This window comes from Oncorhynchus nerka, linkage group LG9a (genome assembly GCF_034236695.1).
Source record: "Oncorhynchus nerka isolate Pitt River linkage group LG9a, Oner_Uvic_2.0, whole genome shotgun sequence".
NCBI lineage: Eukaryota > Metazoa > Chordata > Actinopteri > Salmoniformes > Salmonidae > Oncorhynchus > Oncorhynchus nerka.
This window is the reverse complement of record NC_088404.1, coordinates 16075556-16098482: the sequence shown is the minus strand read 5'-3', so window position 1 is coordinate 16098482 and position 22927 is coordinate 16075556. Positions and strand designations below refer to the sequence as shown.

General features: G+C 39.3%; 1 long non-coding RNA gene across 1 annotated transcript in view; it reads left to right on the top strand.

Annotated features, from left to right (window-relative positions):
• Nucleotides 1–5104: 5104 nt before the first annotated feature.
• The window catches only part of LOC115133953 (uncharacterized), a 97851-nt gene continuing 80028 nt past the window's right edge, over nt 5105–22927 (top strand). The window contains exon 1 of the long non-coding RNA XR_010464630.1: nt 5105–5402. This is a non-coding gene — a long non-coding RNA (uncharacterized LOC115133953). The remainder of the gene's footprint in view (nt 5403–22927) is intronic.

The following is a 22927-nucleotide window of genomic DNA, read 5'->3' as shown; positions in this document are numbered from 1 at the left end:
GTTTTTCCCAACAAAAGGGCTTTATTACAGTCAGAAATACACCTCAGTTTCATCAGCTGTCTAGGTGGCTGGTCTCGGACGATGCTACAGGTGAAGAAGCCAAATGTGGAGGTCCTGGGCTGGTGTGGTTACACGTGGTCTGCGTTTGTGAGGCCAGTTGGACATACTGCCAAATTCTCTGGATTGACGTTTGAGGCGGCTTATGGTAGAGAAATTAACATTCTATTCTCTAGCAACAGCTCTGGTGGACATTCCTGCAGTCATCATGCCAATTGCACGTGGTATTGTGTTGTGTGACAAAACTGCACATTTTAGAGTGGCCTTTTATTGTCCCCAGTACAATCTTGATATGCCACACCTGTCAGGTGGATGGATTACCTTGGAAAAGGAGAAATGCTCACTAACAGAGATGTAAAACAAATCTGTGCAAAACATTTTAGAGAAATAATATTTTTGTCCGTATGAAACATTTTTGGGATCTTTTATTTCAGCTCATGAAACATGGGACCAACACTTTACGTGTTGCGTTTATATTTTTGTTCCATATACATAAGATTTACTACATACCAAATGTCAGTCGGTGTCCATCGGTTAAGTTCTAGTAGCCAGTTGTTGTTGACAATGGCTGAATCATCTACAGGGCTTCACATTAGCTTTTTTTTTGCCACTTGTAACTTATTTAGCCACTTGTCCTTCAGACTGATTTTTTACTTGTATACTGTCCAAAAGCTCAAGTCACTTGTCCTTCAGACTGATTTTTTACTTGTATACTGTCCAAAAGCTCAAGTCACTTGTCCTTCAGACTGATTTTTTACTTGTATACTGTCCAAAAGCTCAAGTCACTTGTCCAAAATTACAAACAATGGTCTGTAACATCATTTGGCGACAGATATTCATGCAAATATTCAACAATCTCCATAAAAACAATTGGTGTATTTTCCCACCAGAGATGTGTTTCCATCACATTGACTTGTTGCGGATAAAAGGCTGTGCGTGATGACGTAGTGCACAAAAAAATACCTGTTGCGGTTCAATTCCCATGTACCAAAAAATAAAAAATTGCATTATGTAGCAAATGTGGCTACTCTGGTACTGGTACTGGTACTTGTGCTCTAGACAACAGCTTACAGATGCAGTGCAGGTATTGCCTACATGAGACTGTTATGGACAGAAGATCAAGATTATTTTTATTTGTCAAATGGCAGCCAAGCATCGATCATTAAGTCACCATAATAACACCATCAATATTTATTGGAAAGGAGCATCAAGCTCATCACCTTGCACTTTCACCACCCTGTGAAGTTCATCATAACTTATTTAATCTGTAGCCTAATGAACTGCATAGTTTCCCGAGTCGTAGTAGGAGGACCAAACATGTCATTGCAAGACTCCAAGTTCACTTCAATATGATGGATATTATATCAATATTTGCGCATAAAAGCGTTTCCACGGATATTTCTCACATAATTAATTTTACAGACACAAAATGATCCCACCTTGTCTACCGTATTTTGTTTTGTCGACAGGCAACCAGGATGTAGGATGTGAAAGTGGTCCATACATTGGATGACACATGGTTTGTGTGCTAAATGGCCCCATTTCCCTATATAAGGGCCCTGGTCAAAACTAGTGCACTATAAAGAGAATTTGGGAGGCATAAGGCATTCCATGATGCCGGCTGTTGCGATGGCTTTAGTGGCTATTTTTGGTCAGGCCCCTGTGATTCATCAGGGGGTGTTTGCGGTCTGATGTGGCAGGATGTGTCACACCACTAATTGTCTGACTGGCTCATGGTGATTTCTTACCGACCTATGTGCTCTTGGACAGACCTGACCTGAGACTGAGAGCACCGTGGCTGACACAGGAACAAACTGAGCCCACAGGGGCAAATCTGTTTCATATCTGACTCAGCTGAGGAGAATAGAGGTGTAGTTCATCCTCCCATGGCTCATACAATGTGCAATAAATAGCATACTTTATAAGGTACAGTGTTTTGGGTGTGATGAAGAAGCAGTGAAATGTTCAACATGTATTGATCACATCTTTACTAATGCTGCAGAAATGTGCTTTAAAGCAGTATCCAAATCCATAGGATGTAGTGATCACAATATAGTATCCATATCTAGGAAAACTAAAGTTCCAAAAAGGCTGGGCCTCATATAGTGTATAAGAAGTGTTGTAGTAATTCTTATGTTGACGAGCAACCAGATGCTGCACTTGCAATATTTATGAAATTGCTTATTCCAGTTACTAATAAGCATGCACCCATTCAGAAAATAACTGTAAAAACTGTTAAATCCCCTTCGGATTAATGAGGAATTGAAAAAGGATGTGGTTGAGAGGGATGAGGCAAAAGGTATGGCAGCACAACTGATTGGCAAACATACTGCAAATTGAGAAATCATGTGAGTAAACTAAATAGAAAGAAGAAGAAACTACATTGTGAAACAAAAATAAATTCTATAAAGAATGTCAGTAAAAAGCTTTGGAGCACCTTAAATTACATTTGGCCAAAAAGGCAAACTCGGTTCCATCATTCATTGAATCAGATGACTCATTCATCACAAAACCCACTAATAACTACTTTAATTATTTTTTCTTTGGCAAGATTAGCAAACTTAGGCATTACATGCCAGCAACAAACGCTGACACTACACATCCAATTATATCTGACCAAATTATGAAAGGCAAGCGTTGTACTTTTGAATTCCATAAAGTGAGTGTGGAAGACGTGAAAATTGATTGTTGTCTATCAACAATGACAAGCCACCAGGGTCTGACAACTTGGATGGAAAATTACTGAGGATAATAGCTGATGATTTTGCCACTGTTACTTGTCATGTCTTGAATTTAAGCCCACTAGAAAGTGTGTGCCCTCAGGCCTGGAGGGAAGCAAAAGTCATTCCAATATTGTTGATGACAAAAATATTGTGGGGCTGTTTGGTAGATTTTGGTGTGGCTTTTGACATTATCGATCATAGTGGCGCAGGTAGCGTAGTGGTTAGAGCGTTGGACTAGTAACTGAAAAGTTGCAAGATTTAATCCCTGAGCTGACAAGGTAAAAATCTGTCATTCCGCCCCTGAACAAGGCAATTATCCCACTGTTCCTAGGCCGACATTGAAAATAAGAATTTGTTCTTAGCTGACTTGCCTAGTTAAATAAAGGTTAATATATATATATATATTTGATGTGTGCATAAATATGAGAAGAAAGCGCATGCAACCGGGTGTTGAATACACATGTGCCCAGGGAGACAGCAACCTTACCTTAGACCCAGGGCCAGCTCTGGCTTGACCTCTTGTCTGCTGCTAGAAAAACACATGTGTTATGGCTTTAGATAAAGAGTTACCTGTCTAACATAACACAGAGTGTGTGCTTTAATGGAAGCCTATCCAACATAATCCAAGTTAGAATCGGGAATTCCCCAGGGCAGCTGTCTAGGCCCCTTACTTTTTTCAATCTTTACTAATGACATGCAACTGGCTTTGAGTAAAGCCAGTGTGTCTATGTATGCGGATGACTCAACACTATCCATGTCAGCAACCCTTAACAAAGAGCTGCAGTTAGTTTCTGATTTGCAGAGTGGGTGGCAAGAAATAAGTTTGACCTAAATATTTCTAAAACTAAAAGCATTACATTTGGGACAAATCATTCACTAAACACTAAACCTCAAGTAAATCTTGTAATGGATAATGTTGAAATTGAGCAAGTTGAGGTGACTAAACTGCTTGGAGTAACCAATATGGTCAAAACATATTGATACAACAGTAGCTAAGTTGAGGAGTCTATCCATAATAAAGTGCTGCTCTGCCTTCTTAACAACACTATCAACAAGGCAGGTCCTACAGGCCCTAGTGTTGTCGCACCTGGACTACTGTTCAGTCGTGTGGTCAGGTGCCACAAAGAGGGACTTAGGAAAACAATACAACAATTACAATAGGCTCGGAACAGGGCAGCACGGCTGGCCCTTAAAAGTACACGGGGAGCTAACATTAATGATATGCATGTCAATCTCTCCTGGCTCAAAGTTTTTGTACAAAGTTTTGACAAGCTGAATTTTTTATTAAAACAAATCTATATATATTTTACCTTTATTTAACTAGGCAAGTCAGCTAAGAACAAATTCTTACAGACAGCTTGTGAATGCCGAGCTGTCTGTTTAAACTACTAGCACATAGCGAGGACACCAATGCATACCCCACAAGACATGTCACCAGAGGTCTCTTCACAATCCCCCGGTCCAGAACAAACCTTGTGTGGCGCACAGTACTACACAGAGCCATGACTAGATGGAACTCTATTCCACATCAGGTAACTGATGCAAGCAGTAGAGTCAGATTTAAAAAACTGGTAAAAATACACCTTATGGAACAGCAGGGACTGTGAAGCAACATAAATATAGGCACAGACAACATGCATACACACACACATGATAACACACACACTATACACACACGTACATTGTAATATTGTTGTATGGTGGTATTATACATTTTGTATTGTAGATATGTAGTGGTGTAATCAAATCAAATCAAATCAAAATAATAAAAAAATCAAGATTTGATTTGATTTAGTGGTGTAATAATGTTATATGATGTACTGTTTTATATGTCATGTGTCTTAATGTGTTTGGACCCCAGGAAGAGTAGCTGCTGCTAATAGGGATCCCTAATAAATACAAATTCAAATACAAATGTCTGGAATTAAATCATTAATGCATGTTTTCCCTTATAATTAAAGTCTCCAAGCCTCTCATCATGCAACAAGGTTTACAATGTTGGAATGCAAAATGACTCATTGTTGGCACACCATATTAAAAATGTTTTGAAATTAATAGGCCTACATTTATTAATTATTTAATACATAATTTATCAATGAATTTTTTTGGGGAAAAAGATCATTAAAGCAAGCAAGCCTTGTAATATGTTCAATATAATAGTCGCTGTAAACGTATTGGTAAAGCTTTATAGTTTACACAGGTGTTTTATGGAAACTGTTAGCGACATAGGATGAGATAGACAGTTACCATATTCTCCAATCTGGGCGCGTTAAGCATCACTGGTCCACGCGCTGCCTCCAGTCTCCTTGCAGTCGAAGGGAGGAGAGCGAGACAATACGCAGCACCTCCATACATGTAGTGATGCAACTGTTGTATTAAGGTTTCATATATTGTATATTTCTAGAATTCCTTCATCTGAGAGGGAAGAGAACCCTTAGACACTCGGGACAGGTCGGTCGGCGCTTCTACGGCAGCAAAGAATTCAAGAGCTGAAGACTGACTGTAGCAGAGTTGTAGGGCTACCGTAAAGCGAGCACTCGACGGTTTCATTAGATGCGTTTGCAGAGAAGTAAAGCATGACAACATACTCCGCGGGGTAAAACGACGACATTATGTTTTGACGTGAGTAACCTATTTTTACATATTTCGTATACAGTAATATCTGCAATGTTTTTAAGATTGGCAATGTTATGGATGTGGAGCTTTACTGTAGATAAATAGCCCAAGCAAGAATGTAAGACGTTATTTCACTGGTCTACACATAAAGTATGTTACCCTACACACAAATACTACAAACTTGGCTTCTTACCCATGCTTTTAAGGTTATCCTGAGGTATAGCCCACATCTACTGTAAATACAGTTGCAGTAGGTTAGCCTATAATAACCTTCACTTCAGTGTATAAATACAGTTAGATTCCAAAAAGAAGCGACCTACTTCATTAAACAATGTTAGATTGACAGGAGTCAAGAATGTCTAACTTTGAGATAGGCTATTATTGTTGAATAAACTGCAGAGGGCACACATGTAACACAAAACAAAACACATCCATTGCTGTTGTCCTCATATCTAAATAGTAGTTCATACATTGCTGTAGTAGCTAGTAGTAGTTGCTGTAGTAGCTAGTAGTAGTTGCTGTAGTAGCTAGTAGTAGTTGCTGTAGTTTTCCTAATTCTGTAGAACAGCTTGTGTCCTGGGGTGGTGAGAGTGACAGCACCATGGCTCATCTAAGGGGCCTGTGGCCAAACAGCTACTCATTACTGTGCAGCAGCAGCTCTGGATTCTGTTGGCTGCAGACTGCGTGTGGCTCATCATCAGGGTCACTGTGACGGGTGTTGCATCGTGATGAAACTACTCTTTTTTTTTTATACTAAGACACACTGAGTAAGGTTAACTAAATGAATTCATCTGAATTCACATAGCAAAAATCAATAACAGATCATTAAAACCTTTAATACAGCAGTATCACAAGTATTACATTACAAAATATGTTTTCTGTTATAATTGTGTCATAATGCTGTCTCTTAGCCTATTATTATTCATCTCCTACATAAACACGAGAATTTACAACCATTTCTAACAACATCGTTAAATGGAAGCTTTTCTAAGGTCCTTGATACACGCCCTTCACCTGGACTCATACTTAGTTGCTCCTTGACTAGAATTTTACAGGCTCACACACATAGCACTGATTCTAGCGTTCGTCTGCCGATCATTCAGGGCGCTGTGTTTTAGGGGGCCACCCGCTGTCTGACTGCCGACATTTTCAGGTGATTCTACATCTAAAATCGATGAGCACTCGGTTTGCAAATAGCGTTCAGAGGTGCTTAGTACTCTCGGCCAGCAAACACTATTGGTGTGTCTGAGCCCTAATTCCTTACTAGACTGAAATTGTGTAACCAGTCAACTATCCATGTTTTTTTCCCACACTCCAAAATGAACAGTGGTCTCAAACATTTTAGCTTACTGTACCCCCCCCCCAATATATTTTGGAATCCTAGAAACAAAATGATTTTTATTAAGAAGCAAAGTGGAAGGCAGCATTGTTTTTGTTTGGAACAGGCTGTTGACTGCATTTTACCTAACAGAACAGCATGCAAACGTACACTGAGATTACAAATCATTAAGAACACATTCGTAATAGTGAGCTATACCCCCTTTTGCCCTCAGAATAGCCTCATTTTGTCGGGGCATGGACTCTACAAGGTGTCTAAAGGGTCCACAGGCATGCTGGCCCATGTTGACTCCAATGCTTCCCACAGTTGTGTCAAGTTGGCTGGATGTCCTTTGGGTGGTGGACCATTCTTGATACACACGGCAAAATGTTTAGTGTGAAAAACCCAGCGGCGTTGCAGTTCTTGACACATTTAAACCGATGCACCTGGCACCCTCTGAATAGTACACATACACAATCCATGTCTTAAATCCTTCTTTAACCTGTCTCCTGTCTCCTCCCCTTCATCTACACTAATTGAAGTGGATTTCACTGCTTGAGTGACAGGGGGCGGGGCTTTGTGTGTATGGGAAGCAGCCACAAGAGGAAAGTGGGAGAGAGACGACAAACAGAGTAAACTATATAAACGGACGTTACACGCAGACAGAGTAAACTATATAAACGGACGTTACAGCAGACAGAGTAAACTATAAAAACGGACGTTACAGCAGACAGAGTAAACTATATAAACGGACGTTACAGCAGACAGAGTAAACTATATAAACGGATGTTACAGCAGACAGAGTAAACTATAAAAACGGACGTTACAGCAGATAGAGTAAACTATAAAAACGGATGTTACAGGCAGACAGAGTAAACTATAAAACGGACGTTACAGCAGACAGAGTAAACTATATAAACGGACGTTACAGCAGACAGAGTAAACTATAAAAACGGACGTTACAGCAGACAGAGTAAACTATAAAACGGACGTTACAGCAGACAGAGTAAACTATATAAACGGACGTTACAGCAGACAGAGTAAACTATATAAACGGACGTTACACGCAGACAGAGTAAACTATATAAACGGACGTTACAGCAGACAGAGTAAACTATATAAACGGACGTTAGCAGACAGCAGACAGAGTAAACTATAAGACGTTACAGCAGACAGAGTAAACTAAACGGACGTTACAGCAGACAGAGTAAACTATATAAACGGACGTTACAGCAGACAGAGTAAACTATATAAACGGACGTTACAGCAGACAGAGTAAACTATATAAACGGACGTTACAGCAGACAGAGTAAACTATATAAACGGACGTTACAGCAGACAGAGTAAACTATATAAACGGACGTTACAGCAGACAGAGTAAACTATATAAACGGATGTTACAGCAGACAGAGTAAACTATATAAACGGACGTTACAGCAGACAGAGTAAACTATAAAACGGACGTTACAGCAGACAGAGTAAACTATATAAACGGACGTTACAGCAGACAGAGTAAACTATATAAACGGACGTTACAGCAGACAGAGTAAACTATATAAACGGACGTTACAGCAGACAGAGTAAACTATAAAAACGGACGTTACAGCAGACAGAGTAAACTATATAAACGGACGTTAAACTATATAAACGGAGACAGAGTAAACTATATAAACGGACGTTACAGCAGACAGAGTAAACTATATAAACGGACGTTACAGCAGACAGAGTAAACTATATAAACGGACGTTACAGCAGACAGAGTAAACTATAAAAACGGGTTACAGCAGACAGAGTAAACACGTTACAGCAGACAGAGTAAACTATATAAACGGACGTTACAGCAGACAGAGTAAACTATATAAACAGAGTAACGTTAAACACGTTACAGACAGAGTAAACTATATAAACGGACGTTACACGCAGACAGAGTAAACTATATAAACGGATGTTACAGCAGACAGAGTAAACTATATAAACGGACGTTACAGCAGACAGAGTAAACTATATAAACGGACATTACACGCAGACAGAGTAAACTATATAAACGGACGTTACACGCAGACAGAGTAAACTATATAAACGGACGTTACAGCAGACAGAGTAAACTATAAAACGGACGTTACAGCAGACAGAGTAAACTATATAAACGGACGTTACAGCAGACAGAGTAAACTATATAAACGGACGTTACAGCAGACAGAGTAAACTATATAAACGGACGTTACAGCAGACAGAGTAAACTATAAAAACGGACAGAGTAAACTTATAAACAGCAGACAGAGTAAACTATAAAACGGAAAACAGTTACAGCAGAAGTAAACTATATAAACGGACGTTACAGCAGACAGAGTAAACTATATAAACGGACAGAGTAAACTTACAGCAGACAGAGTAAACTATATAAAACGGACGTTACAGACAGAGTAAACTATAAAACGGACGTTACAGCAGACAGAGTAAACTATATAAACGGACGTTACAGCAGACAGAGTAAACTATATAAACGGACGTTACAGCAGACAGAGTAAACTATATAAACGGACGTTACAGCAGACAGAGTAAACTATATAAACGGACGTTACAGCAGACAGAGTAAACTATAAAAACGGACGTTACAGCAGACAGAGTAAACTATATAAACGGACGTTACAGCAGACAGAGTAAACTATAAAACGGACGTTACAAGTAAACTATATAAAACGCAGACGTTACACAGCAGACAGAGTAAACTATATAAACGGACGTTACACGCAGACAGAGTAAACTATATAAACGGACGTTACACGCAGACAGAGTAAACTATATAAACGGACGTTACAGACAGAGTAAACTATATAAACAGCAGACAGAGTAAACTATAAAAACGGATGTTACAGCAGACAGAGTAAACTATAAAAACGGACGTTACAGCAGACAGAGTAAACTATATAAACGGACGTTACAGCAGACAGAGTAAACTATATAAACGGACGTTACAGCAGACAGAGTAAACTATATAAACGGACGTTACAGCAGACAGAGTAAACTATATAAACGGACGTTACAGCGTTTACAGCAGACAGAGTAAACACGTTACAGACAGAGTAAACTATATAAACGGACGTTACAGCAGACAGAGTAAACTATATAAACGGACGTTACAGCAGACAGAGTAAACTATAAAAACGGACGTTACAGCAGACAGAGTAAACTATATAAACGGACGTTACAGCAGACAGAGTAAACTATATAAACGGACGTTACAGCAGACAGAGTAAACTATATAAACGGACGTTACACAGCAGTAAACAGAGTAAACTATAAAAACTAAATATAAACGGATGTTACAGCAGACAGAGTAAACTATAAAAACGGACGTTACAGCAGATAGAGTAAACTATATAAACGGATGTTACAGCAGACAGAGTAAACTATAAAAATGGACGTTACAGCAGATAGAGTAAACTATATAAACGGATGTTACAGCAGACAGAGTAAACTATAAAAACGGACGTTACAGCAGACAGAGTAAACTATATAAACGGACGTTACACGCAGACAGAGTAAACTATATAAACGGATGTTACAGCAGACAGAGTAAACTATAAAAACGGACGTTACAGCAGATAGAGTAAACTATATAAACAGATGTTACAGCAGACAGAGTAAACTATATAAACGGACGTTACACGCAGACAGAGTAAACTATATAAACGGATGTTACAGCAGACAGAGTAAACTATAAAAACGGACGTTACAGCAGACAGAGTAAACTATAAAAACGGACGTTACAGCAGACAGAGTAAACTATAAAAACGGACGTTACAGCAGATAGAGTAAACTATAGAAACGGATGTTACAGCAGATAGAGTAAACTATAAAAACGGACGTTACAGCAGATAGAGTAAACTATAAAAACGGACGTTACAGCAGACAGAGTAAACTATAAAAACGGACGTTACAGCAGATAGAGTAAACTATAAAAACGGACGTTACAGCAGATAGAGTAAACTATAAAAACGCAGACGTAAACTATAAAGCAGACAGCAGACAGAGTAAACTATATAAACGGACGTTACAGCAGATAGAGTAAACTATAAAAACGGACGTTACAGCAGACAGAGTAAACTATAAAAACGGACGTTACAGCAGACAGAGTAAACTATATAAACGGACGTTACAGCAGACAGAGTAAACTATAAAAACGGACGTTACAGCAGACAGAGTAAACTATAAAAACGGACGTTACAGCAGACAGAGTAAACTATATAAACGGACGTTACAGCAGACAGAGTAAACTATATAAACGGACGTTACAGCAGACAGAGTAAACTATATAAACGGACGTTACAGCAGACAGAGTAAACTATAAAAACGGACGTTACAGCAGACAGAGTAAACTATAAAAACGGACAGAGTAAACTTACAGCAGACAGAGTAAACTATAAAACGGACGTTACAGCAGACAGAGTAAACTATAAAAACGGACGTTACAGCAGACAGAGTAAACTATAAAAACGGACGTTACAGCAGACAGAGTAAACTATATAAACGGACGTTACAGCAGACAGAGTAAACTATATAAACGGACGTTACAGCAGACAGAGTAAACTATATAAACGGACGTTACAGCAGATAGAGTAAACTATATAAACGGATGTTACAGCAGATAGAGTAAACTATAAAAACGGACGTTACACGCAGACAGAGTAAACTATATAAACGGACGTTACAGCAGACAGAGTAAACTATATAAACGGACGTTACAGCAGACAGAGTAAACTATAAAAACGGACGTTACAGCAGACAGAGTAAACTATAAAAACGGACGTTACACGCAGACAGAGTAAACTATAAAAACGGACGTTACAGCAGACAGAGTAAACTATATAAACGGACGTTACAGGAGACAGAGTAAACTATAAAAACGGACGTTACAGCAGACAGAGTAAACTATAAAAACGGATGTTACAGCAGATAGAGTAAACTATAAAAACGGACGTTACACGCAGACAGAGTAAACTATATAAACGGATGTTACAGCAGATAGAGTAAACTATAAAAACGGACGTTACACGCAGACAGAGTAAACTGTAAAAATGGACGTGGCGTTTCAAAATAATGCGAAATTGATATCTCTTGTGATATGTATATTGATATCTCTTGTGATATGTATATTGATATCTCTTGTGATATGTATATTGATATCTCTTGTGATATGTATATTGATATCTCTTGTGATATGTATATTGATATCTCTTGTGATATGTATATTGATATCTCTTGTGATATGTATATTGCAATTTTGATGTGAATTCGATTAATTGTGCAGCCCTACTCCCGATTGCATTTTGCACTTCCCAGGGTACCACCTCATTTGCATTTTACAAACAGGTCTATGTTGAGTCTTCCTAAGTACCCCCTGTGGATAGGCCAAGTACCCCCCAGGTTGAGAACCTCTGATTAACAGAACTTATACTCACATTATATGTATAATTCAAATCTAAAGGTTTCAGTTTCTTCTCTTTTCAGTTTAGCAAATTTCATAACGGCATGTTAAATGTGTGTTTCTAAAAATAAAATAATCAAGACTGACATTTTGTTCTACATATTCTTAATTGTTGACTGTCAAAGGGTCCATAGACAGTGTGTGAGTCATCTGAGCGGCCATCTAGATGAACTAGGCAGGCAGCATCTCCAGTATCTTTCGCATCTTTCTGTGAAAGGTTAGACAAATGCCACAAATAATTGTCAAGAGCAGTTTCCTTATAATGTCTTTCCGTTGGCTTGCCACTATGATTATCCGAGGAGGATAAGGTCAGAGGGGCCAATGAATATCTAGTCGGCCTTGCGGTGTCTGTGTGGAAGCCATCAAGCTTACTGTGACAGTAAGGATGTGAGACTGTGAGGCGTAATCATTGACAAATGAAGACGGTCTGTGATGGTGAAAGTGGATTTCTGGCTGCACCTCTTGTTTCTGTGCATCCAGTCACTGCTGTGGCTGTCCCAAATGACACCCTATTCCCCATAAAGTGCACTACTTCTGGTCAAAATCAGTGCACTATATAGGGGAAATTATGCCATTTGGGACACACAGCCTGTGTAAAGAGGCCTTAGAGCCAGCTGCTGACAGACTGTATGAATGAATGGACTGTGTCTGTGTGGACTCTGCCATGTTAAGCAGGATTACTACAGTAAGTCAAGCACCAATGCCAAGATTAGCAGTGGAAAGCAAGATGCGTCCCAAATGGCACCATAGTCTCTATTTAGTGCACTACTTTTGACCAGGACCCTCTTTATATAGGGGATAGGGTGCCATTTGGGTTCGCAGCCCAAGACTCTTAATACTCTAGGCATGGATCTAGCTCCCATCTCGGTGGGATCAGAGATGCAGCTCTGATGGCCGCCGAGTGCTTAACTGGTTCACTAAGCATCATGCTGATGCAGGGCTTGAATTACATGTTTATAAAAGAGGTAGAAATCGAAAAAGAACCGGCTGTATGTATGCCCTTCCTCGTGTTGCCACCAGTGCTTTTGTCTGCCCTGCTTGCAGTGTTTACTCAAGATTTTAGATTTTAGTTTTGAGTGGAGATGTGTCATGGCCCCCAAAGCTGCATCCCTAGATACAAGATTTTGAATTGAAAAAAAACAACACTTTTTCATCAAATGGGCTTTTCATGTAGGTAGCAATTTTATTCCACTGTGTAGTTACTGCCACGAATGGTATTTTCTTTCAAAGGGTATCCTTTTGAATTACCCTTTCAATTCAAGCCCTTATTCCTGCTTTTACACCCTATTTTCAAACTTGTTGGCCTCATGTTTTCAGATATCTCAAAATTAAGTTCTGAGTGACAAGGTGTAACAAGGTGTGAGCCAAGTGACATTTATTTTGTTCCCGTAAAACAGATAGAAGCAATTATCTAGGAGCTGCTCTAGTGTTAGAGACATTCCATAAACAGTCAAGTGTTTATCGCCCCATAAAGTTCCTTTATTCTGCAGTTTGACATCAAAAGGGGGTTTGTTGATATCGGTTGACAGACAAATTAACAGCATGCTAGTCCAAGACATTCCCATTGAGAGAATGATAATTAGATGTCTGTTTTTAATACACTGAACATTTAATAGGAGGGCCTGTGATTGTCAAACTGCTGGTGTTGGGGAATTAGCACAATGTCTACAAGGAATTGAGAGGCACAGGTTGATTCTTTTTGCTCGACCGATCATTTCACCTTTCACTTGGCAGTCTGAGATTTTGAACTTGAAGCTAAAATAGAAGATTCTCAATAAAACAAACTATACTATGTAAAATATCAGGACATAGAGATAGTCACATGGTGGCCAAATGTTCTCATTATTTGCTGTTAAAAATCATCATAGAGGCATCTTGTTGAACACTGGCGAGGCATTGCTGAATTGATCTGATTTGTATTTGTATTTATTATGGATTCCCATTAGTTCCTGCCAAGGCAGCAACAACTCTTCCTGGGCTTTATTATGGATCCCCATTAGTTCCTGCCAAGACAGCAGCTACTCTTCCTCTGGGTTTATTATGGATCCCCATTAGTTCCTGCCAAGACAGCAGCTACTCTTCCTCTGGGTTTATTATGGATCCCCATTAGTTCCTGCCAAGGCAGCAGCTTCTCTTCCTGGGGTTTATTATGGATCCCCATTAGTTCCTGCCAAGGCAGCAGCAACTCTTCCTGGGGTTTATTATGGATCCCCATTAGTTCCTGCCAAGGCAGCAGCAACTCTTCCTGGGGTTTATTATGGATCCCCATTGCCAAGGCAGCAGCTTCTCTTCCTGCCAAGGCAGCAGCAACTCTTCCTGGGGTTTATTATGGATCCCCATTAGTTCCTGCCAAGGCAGCAGCTACTCTTCCTGGGGTTTATTATGGATCCCCATTAGTTCCTGCCAAGGCAGCAGCTTCTCTTCCTGGGCTCCAGCAAAATGTTGGCAGTTATATACAAATAAAAACATTACATTACACTTCACAACAGATTTCACAACACTATTCTACTACCACATACTGTGTCTACAACACAAAATCCATGTGTACTTGTGTGTATAATGCGTATGTTATCATGTGTGTGTATGCGTGTGTCTGTGTCTGTGCCTGTGTGTGTGTGTGCGTGTGTGTGTGTGTGTGTGTCTCCACAGTTCCTACTGTACCGTAAGGTGTAGTTTTATATTTTTTTATCTGATTTTACTGCTATTGTCATGAGGAAAAGTTCATGTTCTGAAGCTTGTGCTCTTTAACCATCGTTATAATGTAATGTGCTGTGAGTCACAGATGGCATCGTTGATGGCAGAGGGTACTGTAAGGAGAGACGCTAAATACATTTGTCAAAAAATGTCAAGCACTCACTCATTTTAAGTGATTCACTCTTTATTTAATAGCATCTCCAGCCACTCGTTTGTGTGGGTTGCCTTTGGCAGCCCGCCGTTTTCCATTGTTCATTTCTGCATCTTGCTGTGTCAATCATTTAGTTGGTTACCTGCCGCACTCGCTGGCTGCATTAGCAATACAATGTCCATTTCTGTAACCATGTAATCAATGAGAGACAATGTGCTGAAGTAGTCTTGGCACAGTTTAACTGCTGTTATAATCTCATACAGTTGTGTTTCTTTTGAAGCACTTCAATAAAGGTTAAATAAAAACATTAAAATGTATTTTGAAGCAGTTATAGCTAGGTTTTCACTTTACATTGGGGGAGAGGGGGTTTATTTGAGCCAAAATAGTACGTTTCTGGGAAACCATACACAAAATGGATTATTTGACCAAATGTTTAGGAAGAAATCTTCCTTTCATGGAGTTTGTGAAGGAACAAACCACATGGAAAAAGTGTGAAGTAAGGTCCAAAAAACAGATTTTCACCAAGTCAAATTAATTTATTGTGTTAGAGATAATTTTAAGATTGTTTTATACATCAGTTGGGGTCTCTATAAGCTTCAATATGAGGTCCTAAACCTAGCATGATAGTGAAACCTTGTAACTGTATGGGCTAATATAGAATAAATGTTTGCCTTGGGGAAAGTTGAGCCAATGGCCATGGGGTAAATTGAACCAATGGTTGAGCCAATGGCAAGTTAAGCAAATTGAAGTGTTTTCTTCCCAGGCACAATGCAAGGCATTATCGCTGGGATATGAGGTAACAACAGGGCCTGGCCTATGTTAAAGAGCCACTGAACATTCCGATTGGCATGTCTTTTTCTGTTGCTTATTCGAAAAACAAGATTTCAGTCTTGGATGTGTATTTCCTGACTGATTCCACATTTCGTTAATGATGTTTGTACCCCATGATACGCTGTAGACGTGGAAGCCTATTTCACTTCCTCAAAATCCCCAGAATGAATCTAAGATAACTCAAGAAATCTGAAATACATTTTGACGTTTTTGCCGAGAATGTTTTGGTTGCACAATTTTAGATCAACCTACTGTAAGTTGTTTGGTTCAGTATTTCTCAAGTAAATAAAGTTGGACCTGCTGGGCACGTCTGTCTGACTCTCTATGCTATTTGAGAGAGCAATCACCACAGCTGTTCATATCAGTGGGCAAATGGTCATTGTCAAATAAACTACCCATTTTGACGCACGGATGTTCCAAACTCCGTTTTAGACCAGACTGACTTTATGGCCCAAGTTATGTTATTTACCCTTTGTAGTACATTTTGACACTAGAATAACAGTTTCTGACTCAAATCAATGCCACATAGGCCATTTTCAAAGGGATTCGTTGCTTTTTAAAGGCAGTTGTTCTTTAATGGTATTACAAAAAGTACATTGTTTGTTAGGTGTTAAGCCTGTGTTAAAATATACTTAAAATTATTAAAAGACAATAAAACAATTGTGATTGTGTTGAATTCTGTTTGGGAAATAAAGATAGACTTGGTTTTAAAAAGATAGTGGTAATATTTAATTCAGTACAGAAATGTGTAGGCGGCTTAACGTACCCTGTCCTGCGGCTCAACTTACCTCACACACGGTGCCAGGAGACCACTTTTTTTGGACAGCTATGTTTTCAAAACAGTTATGTTTACATTAATTCTGATTATTTATAGGGAAACACAACATCCGGAAATACATGAAGATATCTTTGTTAGAGAGAATACTATATTTCCCTTGACGGAGGGATGCGGAATTTAAAAAAGGCTCAACTTATCCCACTCTCCCCTATCGTCACATGGGGCTAAATATAGTATCTTAGATGAGTAGTTTCAAAATGTCATAATAATTCCCATTATGTGCATACATTTATGCTCTTTGGATTGATTTACCAATTAACCTGTAGTACTATAAATTCTCTGTGTATTACTTATGCAACTTGTAGGCTATACAGTAACTATAACCTGATAAAATAATATCTCTTTTGAATGCATATGTTGCATATCTATCAGTTATGTTCAGAGGGGTCTGCAGGACCAAAATGCACTTCCATCCCTGCTGAGAAAAGTGCTTTCGCTGTCTTTTAACATCCAGGTTGTATGAACTGTAATCTGAATCTTGATTTTGATGCGTTTATTAGGGGTGTAACAATTCTCCAAGCCCTCGTTTAAATTATGTATTGCGGTTTTGGGGTCACAGTTCAGTTCGCTTTCGGTACAGCGGTGAAAATGAAATGAGTTCATTTTTTGTTTATTTAAGAAAATACAAAGTGTTGGTATTCCTGATTGTGAAAACACATGATTACTCATAAAAAAAAACTAAAATAAAGTGCAATATGTGTTTAAAGTCAATATGTAAACGAAGAGAAAAATATTCACAGGTGTGTGACTCTCATAAAGGCGGTGTGTCTATAGCACAGTATTTTTCATCTCCCACTCCAGGGTAATGTGATGGGGCTGTCACTGTTAAGTAGCTCTCTGTAGCCCTGGAGGTCCGCCATCTGCAGTAAGCGCACCATAGGGTACATTGGCCAATTCATTGAAAACTTTGGCTTTGGCTTGCTTATATTGAGCAGGTACTACCTGTTTGCTGAAATTGGTGCGAGAGGGAAGTTCGTAATGTGGCTCTACCACTTTCACAAGGTGCTAAAACCGTGTATTGTCAATCACTGAGAATAGGCGCATATCCACGGCTATAAACACTAATCGCACTTGGAATTTCTTTAGCCTGGTCAGAATCAGCTGTGAAGAGCTGCTTGAATGCAGAGGGGAAGCGAAGTTGTGTTGTTGTTTCTTTGCATTTCTGTCTGGCTCCGGTGGTAGGAATATTGGGGTGATTTTGGCGTAAATGTATCAAAATGTTTGAGGTGTTGGCAGCAACATAGGCTATTCTCGATGAGCACTGGCAACAAATGTTAACGTTTTATACACAGCTCTTTGTCCATCGCCGTTGTAATCTACTTGGAAGCCAATATTTTCCCAAACTGGAGATTTAAACGATGATGGAGGATCCTCCTGGTTTATTGACCCCACCAATTGCCATCGTACAGAACTAGTTCCCGACTGTGCCTCACAAATGGATAGTTTGAAATTCCGCAATTAAGATTTGAATTTGGATTACAATGTGCACATAGGCTCTAGTTGTTTTAAAAGAAATAGCCTGAAATGTTTTTTCAGTTCAGATTACATCAAGCGGCATACAGCACAGGGTAGGCTTTGCCAATAAAAAATAAAAAAATGTTTTAATGTATTCATTTGCGTTCACAGTGCGGACCAACCCGAGTTCCCTGTACTGAACAGTTTGGTACCAATAGGTGTATCGTTACGCCCGTAGCGTTTATACTACAAAAGACACTGTGTTATTGAGGCATTATGTCATTCAGCCTTCAGGGGGGAGGATATTGGCAGATACATGAAAGGACTTGGCTGTAGTATAGTGAGAGATAATAATAATAATGGAATGGAAATGTGTTTCTTGCATATCCCAACTCCCCCTGAGACACCTGCAGGGAGTGGGGTCACAGCCAGGGTCACCATTGTCGAGCGCCCCTGGAGCTCTGGTCAAAAGTATAGTGCACTATGTAGGGAATCCGCTGCCATTTGCAAGCAGCTAAAGTAAACGGTCCACAGTGAGGGATGAATAATATTCAACATAGCCGGCACAAACAATAGCACACAGCAAAGGAGAGAGGCTATGGATTATATAATGGAACTGTGTACCATTGAGCCGATGGCGGAGATTGCAATTAATGCTCATGGCTCCTCAGAGGGATCTTTGAGGAACCAGTAGTTGTTTGCAGTGGAGTGAGCATGGTGGAGATGATAATGAGGGGTAATGTGGTGCTTGTAAGCAGCATGAAAGTGCCAAAGGAATCAAAGACGAGAAGACACAGAATCCTCCATTAAATATACGTCAATGACAGTGGAAACAAAGAACAGAGACCTAAACTCTTCATGTGTTTGTTAACGGTGGGGTGTGTGTGTGTGCCTGCATGGGTGTGTGTGTGCGTGTGTATGGGGAGGATAGTTGAAATAGCTTATTTATGAAGGCATCAACCTCCCACCCCCTGTCACGCCAGCTGTTTATGACACTACAGTGGAGGCTTTGATCATCAGGCCAAGGGCACAGAGCTTGACGTGACAGATGCAGACCAGAAGGTAGGAACCCTAATTGTTGCTCTCTCACTCAGGTTTTTAAAATAGATGTGTCTCTTCATATCACAGCATTTCTTTACTCCACCGCCAAGTATTGTGTTTTTATATCCCTCGTGAAAATACCCAAAAATATGTTTTGGACACACCCCCTAAGCTATAGTGCCACACAATACAGATAAGATCTACTATTTCACTTTGTGAAAAATAGACTTCAGGTAAATTATTTTTCCAATAATGAGCTGGCAACTTGTACACAATTACAATTTTGAACTCAAAGAGACAATAGCATTATCACATCACAACAGTCAACAGTAGTACAAGGTGCCTTGGGAAAGTCCATTCAAAACAGGAGGAATGTTGCACCTGCTACCGGAGCTGCGAATTGTCGTCACTAATTTATTACCAGGCATTTCAGACAACACAGGTGCCCAAACCCCATACTCATCTGACCTGGAAATGACTGCAAGCCAAACAGCTGCTTCATACATTCATGTCTGAATTGCTGTCATGCACTCGATTGTCCCTATTGAGTGTAATCTAATTATATGGTAAGCATAGTAGGCATATATTTTTTGCAAAAAAAGTTATTTGAATGCTTTTTGAATTCCTACATTTCTGTCATGCGGGGTTACAGGTACAATATTTAAATTCATATAATTTCATATTGAATCCATATGTCACGATCGTGTGGAGAGACAGACCGTGATTGGAGTTCCACATCTTTATTTTTAGTGAAACTTAAAACAAACCAAGAAACAAACAACGACCGTGCAGTACTGAGGTGCACCATGCACTCACTCAAAAACAATATCCCACAAAGCAGGTGGGAACAGGGAACCCTTAAGTATGATCCCCAATTAGAGACAACGGACATCAGCTGCCTCTAATTGGGAACCATACCAAGAGCACCAACATAGAAATATATAACCTAGAACACCCCCTAGTCACACCCTGACCTACTACACCATAGAGAACCAAGGGCTCTCTATGGTCAGGGCGTGACACCATATTTGTTTTATTCATTATTTCATACATTGTACCTGTGGGCTGCCACTCAGAAGAAGACAACAGGAAGAGAAAATAAAAAAACATTACAAAAGGTGCATAATTACAAAATATTGATTATTCTGATCATTTTTTAGAGTTTAAATAATAATAATTTCAGTATAAACAGGAAAAGAAAACAAAAAAGAAGTGGGCCTCCAATCCCAACCTCCCATCCCATCCCCCCAACCTCCCCCCCCCCCCCCAAACCCAGCCCTATGCTGTAGGTGATTTATCGTAATTAATTATATCAACAAAATGTCCACGATAAGTCACCGGTGTGGTCAGTGTCAATCATTTTTGGTTTATCGTCCCAGCTCTAGTTGACATGGAACATATGAAAAAAGGCTACCTGATCTAATACTAAGCTCGCTCCACGTTTTCATATAGGTAGCAGACCTGCGTTTAAATACATCTGTATTTGAGTATTTGTTATTTGAAATACTTTTTTCTGTGTATTATAGTATTTTCAAGTACTTTTATTGGAATGTTTGCATGGTTATTTGTAAAGAAAAATAAAATAATTAAATGGTCTTCCAAATTGTATTTAAAATAATTTTCTATTTTCAAATACCTGGGTTAAATGTATGGCAGTGTATGTGAGTATTTTCAAATACTTTCCAAGTGTATTTCAAATTCATTGTATTATTCAACTACTTGATTTTTCCAATAAAGGTAATCTGAAAACTTACTTCGGAATGTATGTGAAAGTAATTGAGATATTTGAAATAGTACTTGAACCCAGGCCTGATAGGTAGTCACGATAATTATTAAATACATTAATGACATAAAATGCATACACTTCTCTTGCCACTGACGTTTACACCTCAGGGAAATAATTACTATAGCATTGGCACACCATGCATGAGATTTGCATGGCTAGTTAATTCAGGGCAAGGCTATGCTACCCTAGAGCACTCCAGCAGTAGCTGTCAGGGAAACAATTATTTCTACCCAATTATTTTCTCCTCTGAGACAGAGGCGTAAAAGTGAATTGGATATTGGAGGAACTGTTTTATGTTGCTTCTTTCAAGGCTTTTTCTTTTATTGATGTCAGGTCTTTACCAAAGTCTTGTATGCATCACAGAGGGTAATTATATCCTACAATAGATCCATAATGCTATAAACAAGACTGCTGACTTATGGAGACCAGACAAATGACCAATCAATATATTTCATAGAGACAAATTTATTTTTAAAATTACATTTACAATGTTTTTCCTTTTCTTGAATATCTTATTTGCCTGATGACAAACTGAATTCTTCCGCAGGTCTGTTGTGTACCCTACAGTCTGAGACTGCTATCATTGAAGTGGTTTGTGGTGACGTCAAAATGAGAGGTGTTGAATTACTTCATGGGAATGGGGGTTAAAGGTACAATATTTTAAGTAATATAATTTCATACTGTTCCATTTTTTTCCTTTATTTCACTCATTGTACCCGTGGGCTGCCACTCAGACGAAGAAGACCACAATAAGAGAATTTAAAAAATAAACATTACAAAAGGTGCATAATTACAAAGTATTGATAATAATAAATTAGGTATTCAGTATGAACAGGAAAAGAAAACAAAAAAGAAGTGGGCCTCCACCCCCAACCTCCCATCCCATCCCCCTAACCAACAAACTTCACATACAGTGGCTTGCGGAAATATCCCCCCCCCCCCCCCCCCCCCTTGGCATTTTTCCTATTTTGTTGCCTCATAACTTGGAATTAAAATAGATTTTTTGGGGGTTTGTATCATTTGATTTACACAACATGCCTCCACACTTTGAAGATGCAAAACATGTTTTTTTGTGAAACAAACAAGAAATAAAACAAAAAAACAGAAAACTTGAGTGTGCATAACTATTCACCCCCTAAAGTCAATACTTTGTAGAGCCACCTTTTGCAGCAATTACAGCTGCAAGTCTCTTGGGGTATGTCTCTATAAGCTTGGCACATCTAGCCACTGGGATTTTTCCATTCTTCAAGGCAAAACTGCTCTAGATCCTTCAAGTTGGATGGGTTCCGATGGTGTACAGCAATCTTTAAGTCATACCACAGATTATCAATTGGATTGAGGTCTGGGCTTTGACTAGGCCATTCCAAGACATTTAAATGTTTCCCCTTAAACCACTAAGGCAGTATGCTTAGGGTCATTGTCCTGCTGGAAGGTGAACCTCCGTCCCAGTCTCAAATCTCTGGAAGACTGAAACAGGTTTCCCTTAAGAATTTCCCTGTATTTAGCGCCATCATTACTTCAATTCTGACCAGTTTCCCAGTCCCTGCCTATGAAAACATCCACAGCATGATGCTGCCACCACCGTACTTCACTGTGGGGATGGTATTCAAGGGGTGATAAGAGGTATTGGGCTTGCGCCAGACAGTGTTTACCTTGATGGCCAAAAAGCAAAATTTCCGTCTCATCTGACCAGAGTACCTTCTTCCATATGTTTGGGGAGTCTCCCACATTCCTTTTGGCGAACACCAAACGTGTTTTCTTATTTCTTTATTTCTCCTGGCCACTCTTCCGTAAAACCCAACTCTGTGGAGTGTACGGCTTAAAGTGGTCCTATGGACAGATACAACAGATCCATGATGCAATAAAACAACACTGCTGACTTATTGACACCAGACAAATGACCAATCAATATATTTAATAGAGATACAT